The following is a 12427-nucleotide window of genomic DNA, read 5'->3' on the forward strand; positions in this document are numbered from 1 at the left end:
TGGATGTGTCAGAGTTCCTTAAGAGCCTCATATGGACTCCGGGTAGTGCTCACACCCAAATGTTACCAGATTAAGAGCATAGTGCAGTGTGGAAGGGTCAGCCCTCAAGTGTCCAAGTTTAGAGGAACTCAAGGTCCCAAGGCAAGGCTCACAAGAGGGGGAAAAACCTAGAAGCTAGGAGAGAGTGCAAGTGCAGAAGTGAAATTCTAAAAGGGGAAAGAGGGGAAAAGGGAACAACTTTAAAATCAGTGCATATAGGGGTATAGAGGAGTAGGGGATTTGCAAGAACACAAGAGAAGCAGGCTGATGGGCATACTCAGCAATGGGATATGCTGGCACACCCTCCAGCCTGTTAGAGGTTAGGACCTCATTGGTTCAGAACTCAAGTCATGGGCAACAACTCATGTTGCCATGCCCTAAGTCACCACTTACAAACACATAGGGGTAATGGGGTAGGGAGCAAAGATTCACAGTAGAAACAGGCAGTAGAACATAGGCATATTAAGTTAAATATTGAACTCTACATAAGCAGTAAGGTAGCCATGGATATAAAAACTTTAAGTAAACACATTGGGGTGATGCTGAAACTAAAATTAGGACATACCAGTTTCACAGAAAACAAACAAAGAGAAAGCAGTAGTCTTGTAAAGCCAAAGTACAAACGAGCAATCAGAATGCTGTGAGTTTAGAAGAGAATTGTGAAGTGTGACGTGTAGAAGTATTGAATTGAAGGTGTCCTAAAGTGCAGAAGGGTCGTGCCCTTCTATAGTGCAGAAAGCAAGTAGAAATAGGTAAGAAAAATAGTTTGGAAATCAATTACACAAGGTCTCCCTTTAATTAAGGGATTCTGATTTCAAACGGGCAAAATAATTAAGGAAATGAGTCAATCAAACACTTTTCCAGAGCAGTACAAGAGGGGTAAATACATAAAGGTTTATTTAAGGACAAAGTCTTGATAGTACATGGTTTGTGCATGTAAGGAAAGGAAATTAGTTAACAGCTAGTAAATTAGAAATTGAGGATTTCGTATGAATGAACCAGGTTAGAAAGATGGGAAGGATTTCGACTTAAGGAAAATCTGTATCAATCATTTAAACTTATTAAAAGGAATTCTGAATCAATCACAAGTTGGAAAACCATTTTGAAGAAAGATTCCTCATATATAAAAGCACACAGACACGTTAAACATGAAGAAATTTGTCATGCTATTTAATAGAATAGTCTACTGTAGGAGAATCAGAATTGTGTACAAACAAAAGAAGTTCACACTTAGTTCATAGACCCAGAAATAAGTCTGAAAGAGTCAAGGGTCCTCAAACAGAACCTTAGTTTGATCATATGACCAAACTCAGAGGAAACCCCCAAATTCTAGGGTTTCCGACTCGAGTCAAATACAGAGATGAGGAGGCAACAGGATCAGAGATTTCCTTTCAGAATCTCATGAGAAGACAAGAAAATACAAATAATATTCAAAGCAGACAGAGCGTAGGAGCATAATGAGATTAAGAAAACCTCTTAGAAGGGACTTAAACAAAGTTCAGTAGAAGGCAAACAAAACTTAAGAACTTAGTAGGAAATACATACAGTATAAGAACACAAAAATACCGGAAAAGCATAGCAAAAGATCATATAGGAAAATACAGCAAGATAAACATGCGAGCATGGTACAAAACATAGTAGAAAAACAAAGCACAGAAGAACATGCATGATAAAGGAAAACATAAGAAAATAGTAGAAGAACATGCGTGGTAGAAAAGAAAATATAAGAACATAGTATAGACAAATACACACAAATAAAAGAAGAAGAAAAGTCATAGAAACATTTTAAGCTTTTCAGAAAAACCCTAAATCGGAAAGAGTAATTTTTGAAAGAAAAATTAGGGAAAACGTTTAAAAACTCAAGTAGAGCACATATATAGAACAGATTTAAGAAAACAATCAGAGAAAACCTTGAATAGCTAGGGTTTCAGAGGAATCCTAAAGCGAGAAAGGTTTGGAAAAGGTCCGATTTGAGTCGGATAAGTCAGAAATAGGCTCATAACGCTTGGATATGCTGGAGCAAGGCCGGAGAGGCCATAGAACCTTGAATCAGAGAGGATCTGAACGGACACCATTGAGGTCAGACCTCGAAACTTTGAACACCAAGTGTTTAAGAGCAAAGGGAGATGAGTTTAAGCCATCCATGGCCTGAGAGGCCATGGATTCCGGTGAGCCGAAGGTAGAAGACAGTAGGAGATAATTAGGGTTTCAAGAACCTTTGAGAGAGTTTGAGAGAGGGGGGTATTCAGAGGAAGCTAATAGAATGAAATGAATTAGGGTTAGGGGTGTGGACGGATTAAAAAAGGAAAGGGAAAATCGTGGTCGTTGATCAGATTAATCAACGGGCTGGATTAAAAGGGGTTTGGGTCGGGTAGTTTTAAATGGGTTAAGGGTTGGGTTAAATGGAATTGGGCTGGTCCGAAATTGGGTCAATTAGGGGAACCAATTTTGGCTATAATTGAAACAAAATGGGCCAGATTTTAAATTGCCACTTTTCCCTTTTTATTTTTATAAAAATAGTAAAATGACTTATAAAAATAAATTAAAGGTACTAAGTCAATTAATGATATATAAATATTAATTTAAAATTATTGAAACTAATTTTATAATTATAAAATGCTATTAATCTTAAAATAGGCTAAAATTGCAATTATATGGAATTTAGCTTTTAAAATACCAAATAAATTTGTAAAAAATGTATAAAAATTACCCTAGCTATATTTTGGTATAAATATGAGAATAAAGTAAGTTATTCACCAAAATGATAATTTTGGAAATAATTATTGGTTTTTGTACTGCTAAAATGGGCAATAAATCAGTTTAAAAATCTTTTAGAAATTAGGAAAATTATTGAAACACTTGGAAATACTTATATATGCATATATATGCTATTTTTAAAGTATTTGCATGTAAAAATACATAGAGAAAAATTGGGTATCAACAGTTGCCCTTCTTTACCTGGGAAAGATGAAAGAGTATTCAGGTAAAAATATGATGGCCAATTTGACCGAATGAAATGGTTTGAAGAACTTGACTGTGCTCTGGTTCCTAAGCTGTCTACATATCCCCGGTCTTACAGGAATCAGGCCATATGTAGTTCAGGATCCGTCGACGGAATATGCCGATGGAGATTTCTTCAAAGACGGGCGCGATATTTAGGTTGGGATGGATGGTTAAAATCTAACAGGGCTGCGGGAACTGGAGCAAGATCGCTCCTGCTGAGACGATTGTTGCTAGCTGGTTTACCTACAAATAAGAAACACAATTGTATGTTGTGCGAAAAATTAAACATGATGCAAGTTCCCGTCGGACCATGAATGTTGTCTTTGGATGGTTAGGATGACGTCCTGGGCCATAAAGCGTATGATAAGGATTCGCAGGCTATGAAATGATGTTCTCGGGCTATAAGAATGATTCCTCCGAACCATGATGCCTTTGAATAATGATATGCAAAAGATAAAAGGGGTCCATGAAATGGCATTCTCGGGCTATGAAAATGGTGCCTCTGAACAATGATGCCTTTGGACAATTTGGCGATCTTTCAGCCTATGAGATGCAACAGGTAGCGATCTTTCAGCTAATAAAATGCAATAAGTGGCGATCTTTCAACCGATACAAGGTATAAATGAAGAGGCGATCTTTCAGCCAATAAAATACAATAAGTGGCGATCTTTCAGCTGATGCAAGGTATAAATGAAGCAGTAATTTTTTAGCCATGCAGATGTAAATAAAGCGGCGATCTTTCAGCCGATGCAAGGTATTAATGAAGCAGCGATATTTCAGCCATGTAGATGTAAATAAAGCGACGATCTTTCAGCCGATGCAAGGTATAAATGAAGCGGCGATCTTTCAGCTGATGAAATGCAATAAGTGGCGATCTTTCAGCCGATGCAAGGTATAAATGAAGCGGCGATATTTTAGCCATGCAGATGTAAATGAAGTGGCGATATTTCAGCCATGCAGATGTAAATGAAGTGGTGATATTTCAGCCATGCAAGGTGTAATGAAGTGGCGATATTTCAGCCGATGCAAGGTATAAATGAAGCGGCGATCTTTCAGCCGATGAAATGCAATAAGTGGCGATCGTTCAGCCGATGCAAGGTATAAATGAAGCGGCGATATTTCAGCCATGCAGATGTAAATGAAGTGGCGATATTTCAGCCATGCAAGGTGTAAATGAAGTGGCAATATTTCAGCCATGCAGATGTAAATAAAGCGGCGATCTTTCAGCCGATGCAAGGTATAAATGAAGCGGCGATATTTCAACCATGCAAATGTAAATGAAGTGGCGATATTTCAGCCATGCAAGGTATAAATGAAGTGGCGATATTTCAGCCATGCAGATGGAGGTAGAGCTTAACCTTGGAAGGTAGAATGGTAGCCTTATGCGATGCAGAGAATGCAGATGGAGGTAGAGCTTAACCTCGGAAGGCAGAATGGTAGCCTTATACAATGCAAGAATGCAGATGGAGACAGAGCTTAGTCTCGGAAGGCAGAATGGTAGCCTTATGCAATGCAGAGAATGCAAATGGAGGTAGAGCTTAACCTTGGAAGGCAGAATGGTAGCCTTATGCAATGCAGAGAATGCAGATGGAGACATAGCTTAGTCTCGAAAGGCATAATGGTAGCCTTATGCAATGCAGAGAATGCAGATGGAGGTAGAGTTTAACCTCGGAAGGCAGAATGGTAGCCTTATGCAATGCAGAGAATGCAGATGGAGGTAGAGTTTAACCTCGGAAGGCAGAATGGTAGCCTTATACAGGAAGTAAAATGGCAAATGGCAATAGAGTTTTCTTAGCTGATAACGGATTGCGATATTGCGACTGCTGGGGATACTGTGTTTGCTGGGGACACTACGTGCGGATAGCAGCTGTGAGTAAGTGCAACGGTTCTGAGAGTAGTATTCCCGAGTAATGTGAGTCTTGTGAGTGTATAGTATATTTGATGATTTTTCAACTCAAGTGCCTGCATCCAAAGAAAATAGTGAGTTTTGTAAAGGGGGGGGGAGGTTAGTTCGTATTCCCTTTGGCTCTGCTTGACTTGCTTGGCTCTTTTCCGGTGATATTGTGCGTATCATTGGGGTAGCGTTGCTAAATAAAGCAACTTTGGTAACAGACATGCATGATTTAGTAAAAAAATATAACATAAATACATAATCAAGAGTAGTTTTCCTTAGATGAACCTATGACTGTGACGTGGTTCAAGACATTACAACTTCTCTTGCTCCAGAATTTTGAGGGTCCTCCTTAAAATTCTGCCCTAGTTTACTAGGCTACTGATTCTAATGACTGTTAATGATAAATGTCTGGAATCGGCTTTGGAACTTTGAGGGTCCTCCTCAAAATTGTGCCCCGGTTTCCAATTGCGGGGAAATGGAAATTTTATTGCATTGTGACCGAACCTATAGGGCTGCCTACATATCCCCTCTTAAACGGGAATCAAGTCAGGCGTAGTTCAAGTTACATCATAAAGGAAATCATAAAGGTTACATATAGTATCGCTTCACTATATCTGAATCGATCGGCTTCGACCAAACTTCTCCGTCCATTTCTGCAAGTATGAAGGCTCCTCCTGTTAGAACCTGGTGGACCATGTACGGACCCTGCCAATTGGGAGAGAACTTCCTTTTGGCCTCGTCCTGATGCGGGAAAATCTTCTTTAACACTAGCTGCCCCGGTGTGAACTGTCTCGGCTTGACTCTTTTGTTGAAGGCTCTGGACATTCTGTTCTGATAAAGCTGACCATGGCAAACTGTGTTCATTATTTTTCCATCTATAAGAGCTAGTTGCTTATAACGACTCTTCACCCATTCTGCATTGTTGAGTTCTGCTTCCTGTATGATCCTCAAGGAAGGGATTTCTACCTCGGCAGGAATGACCGCCTCTGTACCATAAACCAGCATATAGGGAGTCACCCCGGTTGATGTGCGGACTGTGGTGCGATACCCCAATAAAGAAAATGATAACTTCTCGTGCCACTGCTTATGCTTCTCTATCATTTTCCTTAGTATCTTCTTGATATTCTTATTGGCGGCCTCTACGGCTCCGTTCATCTGAGGTCTGTAGGTTGTAGAATTATTGTGTTTGATCCTGAAGGTTTCACACATGGCTTTTATCAAATCACTATTAATATTGGAACCATTATCAGTAATGGTTGATTCTGGAATTCCGAACCGACAAACGATACAGTCGCGGACGAAGTCAGCCACAACTTTCTTAGTCACTGCCTTGTATGATGCTACTTCAACCCATTTGGTGAAATAATCAATTGCCACTAGGATGAACCTGTGCCCATTTGATGCGGCAGGTTCGATTGGTTTGATAACATCCATTCCCCAAGCGGCGAACGGCCATGGTAAGCTTGTTATATTAAGCTCGTTTGGAGGCACATTTATCATATTTGTATGTATCTGACAGCGGTGGCACTTCTGGACATACTGGATGCAGTCCGTTTCCTTAGTCATCCAAAAATAACCAGCTCGGATTATCTTCTTGGCTAAGACAAAGCCATTCATATGTGGGCCGCAGGTCCCAGCATGGATTTCTTCTAGTAATTTAGATGCTTCTTTTGCTTCGACACACCTTAGTAATCCCAAATCAAGAGTCCTCCTGTACATGATTCCTCTGCTGTGAAAGAAGTTGTTGGATAACCTCCGAAGAGTGCACTTCTGAATAGCGTTTGCGAGCTCTGGGTATTCTCCTTTTGCTAAGTATTCCTTGATATCATGAAACCAAGGCTTTCCGTCTACTTCTTCTTCGACATGAGCACAGTAAGCTGGCTGATCATGGATCTTTACCGGAATAGGATCAATAAAGTTCTTATCTAGATGTTGTATCATGGATGATAGGGTAGCCAATGTATCGGCAAATTCATTCTGGACCCTAGGGACATGCTAGAATGCTATCTTTGTGAACCTCTTTCTCAACTCCTGCACATGATGTAGATAAGGGAGTATCTTGGAGTTCTTGGTCGCCCATTCTTCTCAGACCTGATGTATAAGCAAGTCTGAATCCCCGATCACTAGAAACTCTTGGACGTTCATGTCAATGGCCATCTTGAGTCCCAAGTTGTAGGCCTCGTACTCAACCATGTTATTGGTGTAAGGGAATCTAAGTTTGGTAGACACCGGATAATGCTGACCGGTTTCTGACACTAGGACTGATCCTATGCCAACTTCTTTGAAATTTGCTGCTCCATCGAAAAAAATTCTCCAACCGTCATAGGATTCTGCAATGTCTTCTCCTATGAATGATATCTCTTCATCAGGAAAATACGTCTTTAAAGGATCGTATTCTCCGTCCACGAGATTCTCGGCAAGATGATCTGCCAAAGCCTGTCCCTTGATTGCTTTCTGAGTTACGTAATCAATGTCGAATTCACTCAGCAGGATTTTCCACTTGGCTAACTTGCTAGTGGGCATGGGCTTCTGAAAGATGTACTTCAACGGATCCATCCTTGATATGAGATACGTGGTATAGACACAGAAATAGCGCCTCAACTTTTGAGCTACCCAAGTCAGAGCACAACAGGTGCGTTCTAACAGAGAATATCGGGCCTCGTAAGGGGTGAACTTCTTGCTAAGATAGTAGATGGCCTGCTCCTTCCTCCCTGTTTCATCATGTTGCCTAAGAACACAACCGAACACTCCATCTAGCACTGCAAGGTAGAGTAATAGAGGTCTACCTGGTTCGGGCGGGACCAAAACTGGCGATGTTGACAGGTACTCCTTGATTTTGTCGAAGGCCCTTTGGCAGTCATCAGTCCATCTGGTAGCGGCGTCCTTCTTCAACATCTTAAAGATTGGCTCACAGATGATAGTAGATTGAGCTATGAACCGGCTGATGTAGTTGAGTCTTACCAGGAAACTCATCACTTCCTTTTTATTTTTTGGCGGTGGCAATTCTTAAATGGATTTAACCTTTGATGGATCTAGTTCTATTCCTCGGTGACTTACAATGAACCCAAGTAGTTTTTTGGCAGGAACCCTAAATGCACATTTTGCGGGATTCAGTTTCAGGTTGTACCTTCTTAGTCTGTTGAAGAACTTCCTCAAATCTTCCATGTGATCACTGGCTTTCTTGGTTTTGATGATGACATCTTCTACATACACCTCAATCTCCTTATGTATCATATCATGGAAAATGGTAGTCATGGCCCTCATGTAGGTGGACCCTGCATTTTTCATGCTGAATGACATCATCTTGTAACAATACATTCCCTACGGCATAGTGCAAGTCGTTTTCTCAGCATCTTCTTCGTCCATCCAGATCTGATGATATCCAGCGAAACAATCTACAAATGATTGCAACTCATGCTTGGCACAATTGTCGATCAGGATGTGTATGTTCGGCAAGGGGAAATCATCTTGCGGACTGGACCGATTGAGATCCCGGTAGTTGACACAGACTCTGACCTTCACGTCCTTCTTTGGTACTGGCACAATGTTGGCTAACCATGTTGGGTATTCTACTACCCTGAGAACCTTGGCTTTGACTTGCTTAGTGACTTCTTCCTTGATTTTCAGACTCATGTCAGGCTTAAACTTTCTGAGCTTTTGCTTTACCGGCAGACATGTTGGATCGATTGGCAGTTTGTGAGCCACAATAGATGTACTCATACCAGTCATGTCATCATACGACCAAGCGAATATGTCTTCATATTCCCTTAGAAATTCTGTGTATTCCTTATTTTCTGATGGCAATAAGTGGACACTGATTCTCGTTTTTTTGACGTTCTCTGCATCTCCCAGGTTAAGAATCTCGGTCTCATCCAGGTTGGACTTAGGTCTATTCTCAAAATTTTCAACCTCTTTAACAATATCTTCTGGTATGTCATATTCCTCTGAATCTATGTCCGTTTGTTGCGTTGCCTCGTTGCATGTCACAGTCATTAGTTCATCAAGATAAGTAATAGTAATGTTGTATGAGTAAAGTAATGAGAGAAAAATAATAAGAGTAAGATTTATAGATAAAATGTTTTGCTAAATTCCATAATTGTTTTGAATATTGAAGATCTTATTGCGAAAATTCAAAAATGCGAAAGGAAAATCAACTAGTAATAATGAAAGATAGGGCATGATGTTTTATTCAGCCTTGCTACCCCGAGGCTTTCCGGGCTCTGGTGGTTCTGATGGTCCAATTGTTGAGGCATGCTCCTCAGCTTACAGCCTGTATGGAAGGTCCTTCCTCCCCCTCTTCCTTGGAACAATCTATGTCATCATCTTCCACGAATAAATTTCCCATTGCCGCAATGCTTCCTCTTCTTCCGACCCATATATAACATCGGCTGACTAGAAAGTCTATCCCAAATGGGGTATCGGCTGCTCCAGTGGGTAGTAAAGGCCGCGCCATGGTGGCGACCAGTTGTTGAACTCTTCCTAAGTATACTCGTATCCCAGACCAAAATTGGTGTCATACTTCTTCAGCTTGATAGGTTTGGCGATTCCTTGGAGGTTCTTGCCAAGACCCTTGCCAGGTTCATATCCGCTCCAGTTCAATATGCTTTCGATTTTGTTGTCCCACCATTTGTCCTTATCAACGGCGTTGACTTGCTCGATGTGGTGATAGGTCTCTCTACCTATCTTTCTTCTACCTCCGATCGTTGGGATGGTTTGGCGACTGTATATGGGATTGCTACCGTCGCCGTGAATGATCACCTCATGGTGATTCCACTCAAACTTCACTGCCTGATGTAGGGTTGATGCTACAGCCCCAGCGGCATGAATCCAAGGCCATCCCAAAAGTAAGTTGTAAGATGTCGGCACGTCTATTACTTGAAATTCAACATCAAACCAAGTAGGCCCCATCTGCAAATACAAGCTAATTTCCCTAATAGTGGACCTTTGAGAACCGTCGAAAGCTTTGACATTGATGACCCTGTCCTTGATCTCATGCAGCCCCTTTCCCAATGCCTTGAGTGTTACCAACAGACAAATGTTTAGGCTGGACCCTCAGTCAATCAGGATTCTGGTGATAAAATAATCCTCGCATTGCACAGTGATGTGCAGTGCCTTGTTGTGACTCAACCCTTCTGGTGGCTACTCATCTTCATGAAAAGTGATCTTGTGACTCTCCAATACCTTCCCTACCATGTTTTCCATTTCTCCTCCAGTGATGTTGCTTGGTACATATGCCTCACTCAGCACCTTCAACAAGGCGTTCTTATGTGCATCGGATCTTTGCAGCAAGGCTAGGATAGATATCTGTGTCGGTGTTTTGTTCAACGGATCAATGACTGAGTACTCCTTTGCTTGTAGTTTTATCCAGAGATCATCGAGCCTAGCTTCAGTGATAGTCGGCCATCCAGAGGCCTGCTTGCTTGATTCAGCCAAATGTTCAGGGGTGTATACTCTGTCGGTTCTTGTCATACCCTGTGCCACGACTACTTCTCCGAATTTGGCTTTCCCTTTCCTTCTTACCTCAGCTGTGTAGTCCCAAGGGATGGCCTTTGAATGGAATGGTGTTATAGCCGACATTGCTACTGGAATGGGCGCCTTTACCCCAAACAGAGCATGTATTTTGGACGGTAAAATCGTAACTTCAAATGGCGCGGGTGTGTTTGCTGGAGGCCCAAACTTGACCTCAATTGGTGTTGGCGTCTTTGTGGGGGAAGGCACTTCAAACTCAAGTAGTATGGATATATTCACCTCGGTACTCCCAGAAGGCCAAATTTGGACTACAATCGGATTAAGGGTGATTGTCGGTTTCTTCCATCTCAATCATAAGAACGCCTCCACCCTTGTGGCCGGGCAGAGGGATGTTGTGGACATTCGGAGCAGGCTCCTTTGCCACAATAATCTTGTTATCAATCAGTGTCTGGATCTTATCTTTCAAAGAACTGAATTCATCAATGGTATGCCCTTTCATGCCGGAATGGTATACATAGGGTTTATTTGGATTGACCCACTGGGAAGGGTTTTCAGGGGTTATAGCAAATATGGGGGTGACATAACCAGCAGCTTTGAGCCTTTCATACAACTGGTCAATTGGTTCAGCAATGGCGGTATATTGTTTGAGAGGTCTGCGGTCGAAATTCGGTCGGGGTCTAGGAAAGTTTTGGCGAGTGGGAGGTGATTGATAGTAAGAGGGTCGAGCATTGTAGGCTTGGTAGACATGTATGGGTTGGGAATATCTGGGTGAAGTAGGCTGATATGTAGGAGGTGGAGGTGATTGGTAAGTAGGTGGTGGAGTTTGGTAAGAGGGCGAGGATGCTTGGTAATTTGGAGTAGGTTGATATGTGAGTGGGGGCATCGGGTAGGTTTGGTATTTGATAGGGGATTTGGTTCTCTGTGCAACCATTATTGCACTCATGTCCTTTTTCTTGGATATGCCACCAGATTGTAGAGCCTTGTTGGTAGCCTGAAAGGATTCAAAGTTTGTGACCATACCACTTTTGATGCCTTCCTCGATCCTCTCACCTAGCTTGATGATGTCGGAAAATTTCTAGCTTTCAATCAGCATCAACCTTCCATAGTACTGTGGGTCTTGAGCTCGGACGAAAAACCTGTTCATTTGTTCTTCTTCTAAAGTTGGTCTAACCTTAGCAGCTTCTGATCTCCAGCGAGTAGCATACTCGCGGAATGTCTCCGCGGGTTTTTTTCTTTAGGTTCTGGATGTAGAACACATCTGGCACATTTTCTGTGTTGAACCCGAACCTGTCCATAAAATCGGACGCCATGGTTACCCAGTTCGAGCTGAACACCTTTCAGTCCTCGATCCTCTTGATAAATTTTCTTTCCAGCTCCACTAGACCCCGTTCCAAGTATCCTAGTCGCTTGTTGGCGCTGACAGCCATGTCTTTCCATTCTTTAATCATCTTTTGGTGGGCTTCTTGAATCTCGCGGTGTTCACTTTCATATTCGCGAATCCTATTGCACAGTTGGTTGTATTTGAACTGTGCTTCAGCCCTTTCATCGATGATTCTGTGACCTCGAACATGGTGATCATCGATGGGGTGAAGCCAGCATGATATCTGTCTGGCTCGATAGTATCTCTCCCCATGATGATCTTGCAATGCCACATATGCTGAGCTTGACACTTATAAGGACTGTCATCAGCTTGGAAGTCGGTCCGGAAGTGACTCATCTTGTCGACCCTTGGTATAACCTGTTTCCTACCAACCTGTCTCATAACCCGGAGAGGCACATAAGGGTAGGTTCCTCTCAAATCGATCAGTATCAGAAATGGTGCGTCCCTAGATCAGGAGATGAACTCTTCAGTAGGGAACCACTCGAACATCCATTGTATTTGATCCTCAGTCAGATTTTCAAATAGCTCCACCCATCCCTTGGCATCTTCTGGGTGAGCAAACATGTTGGGCATGTAGTTCATTTGCCTTGGTTGATGGAAGGCTATATGATCGTTCCAGTCTCTATGCTGAATCTCTTGCC

This window comes from Nicotiana tabacum, chromosome 20 (genome assembly GCF_000715075.1).
Source record: "Nicotiana tabacum cultivar K326 chromosome 20, ASM71507v2, whole genome shotgun sequence".
NCBI lineage: Eukaryota > Viridiplantae > Streptophyta > Magnoliopsida > Solanales > Solanaceae > Nicotiana > Nicotiana tabacum.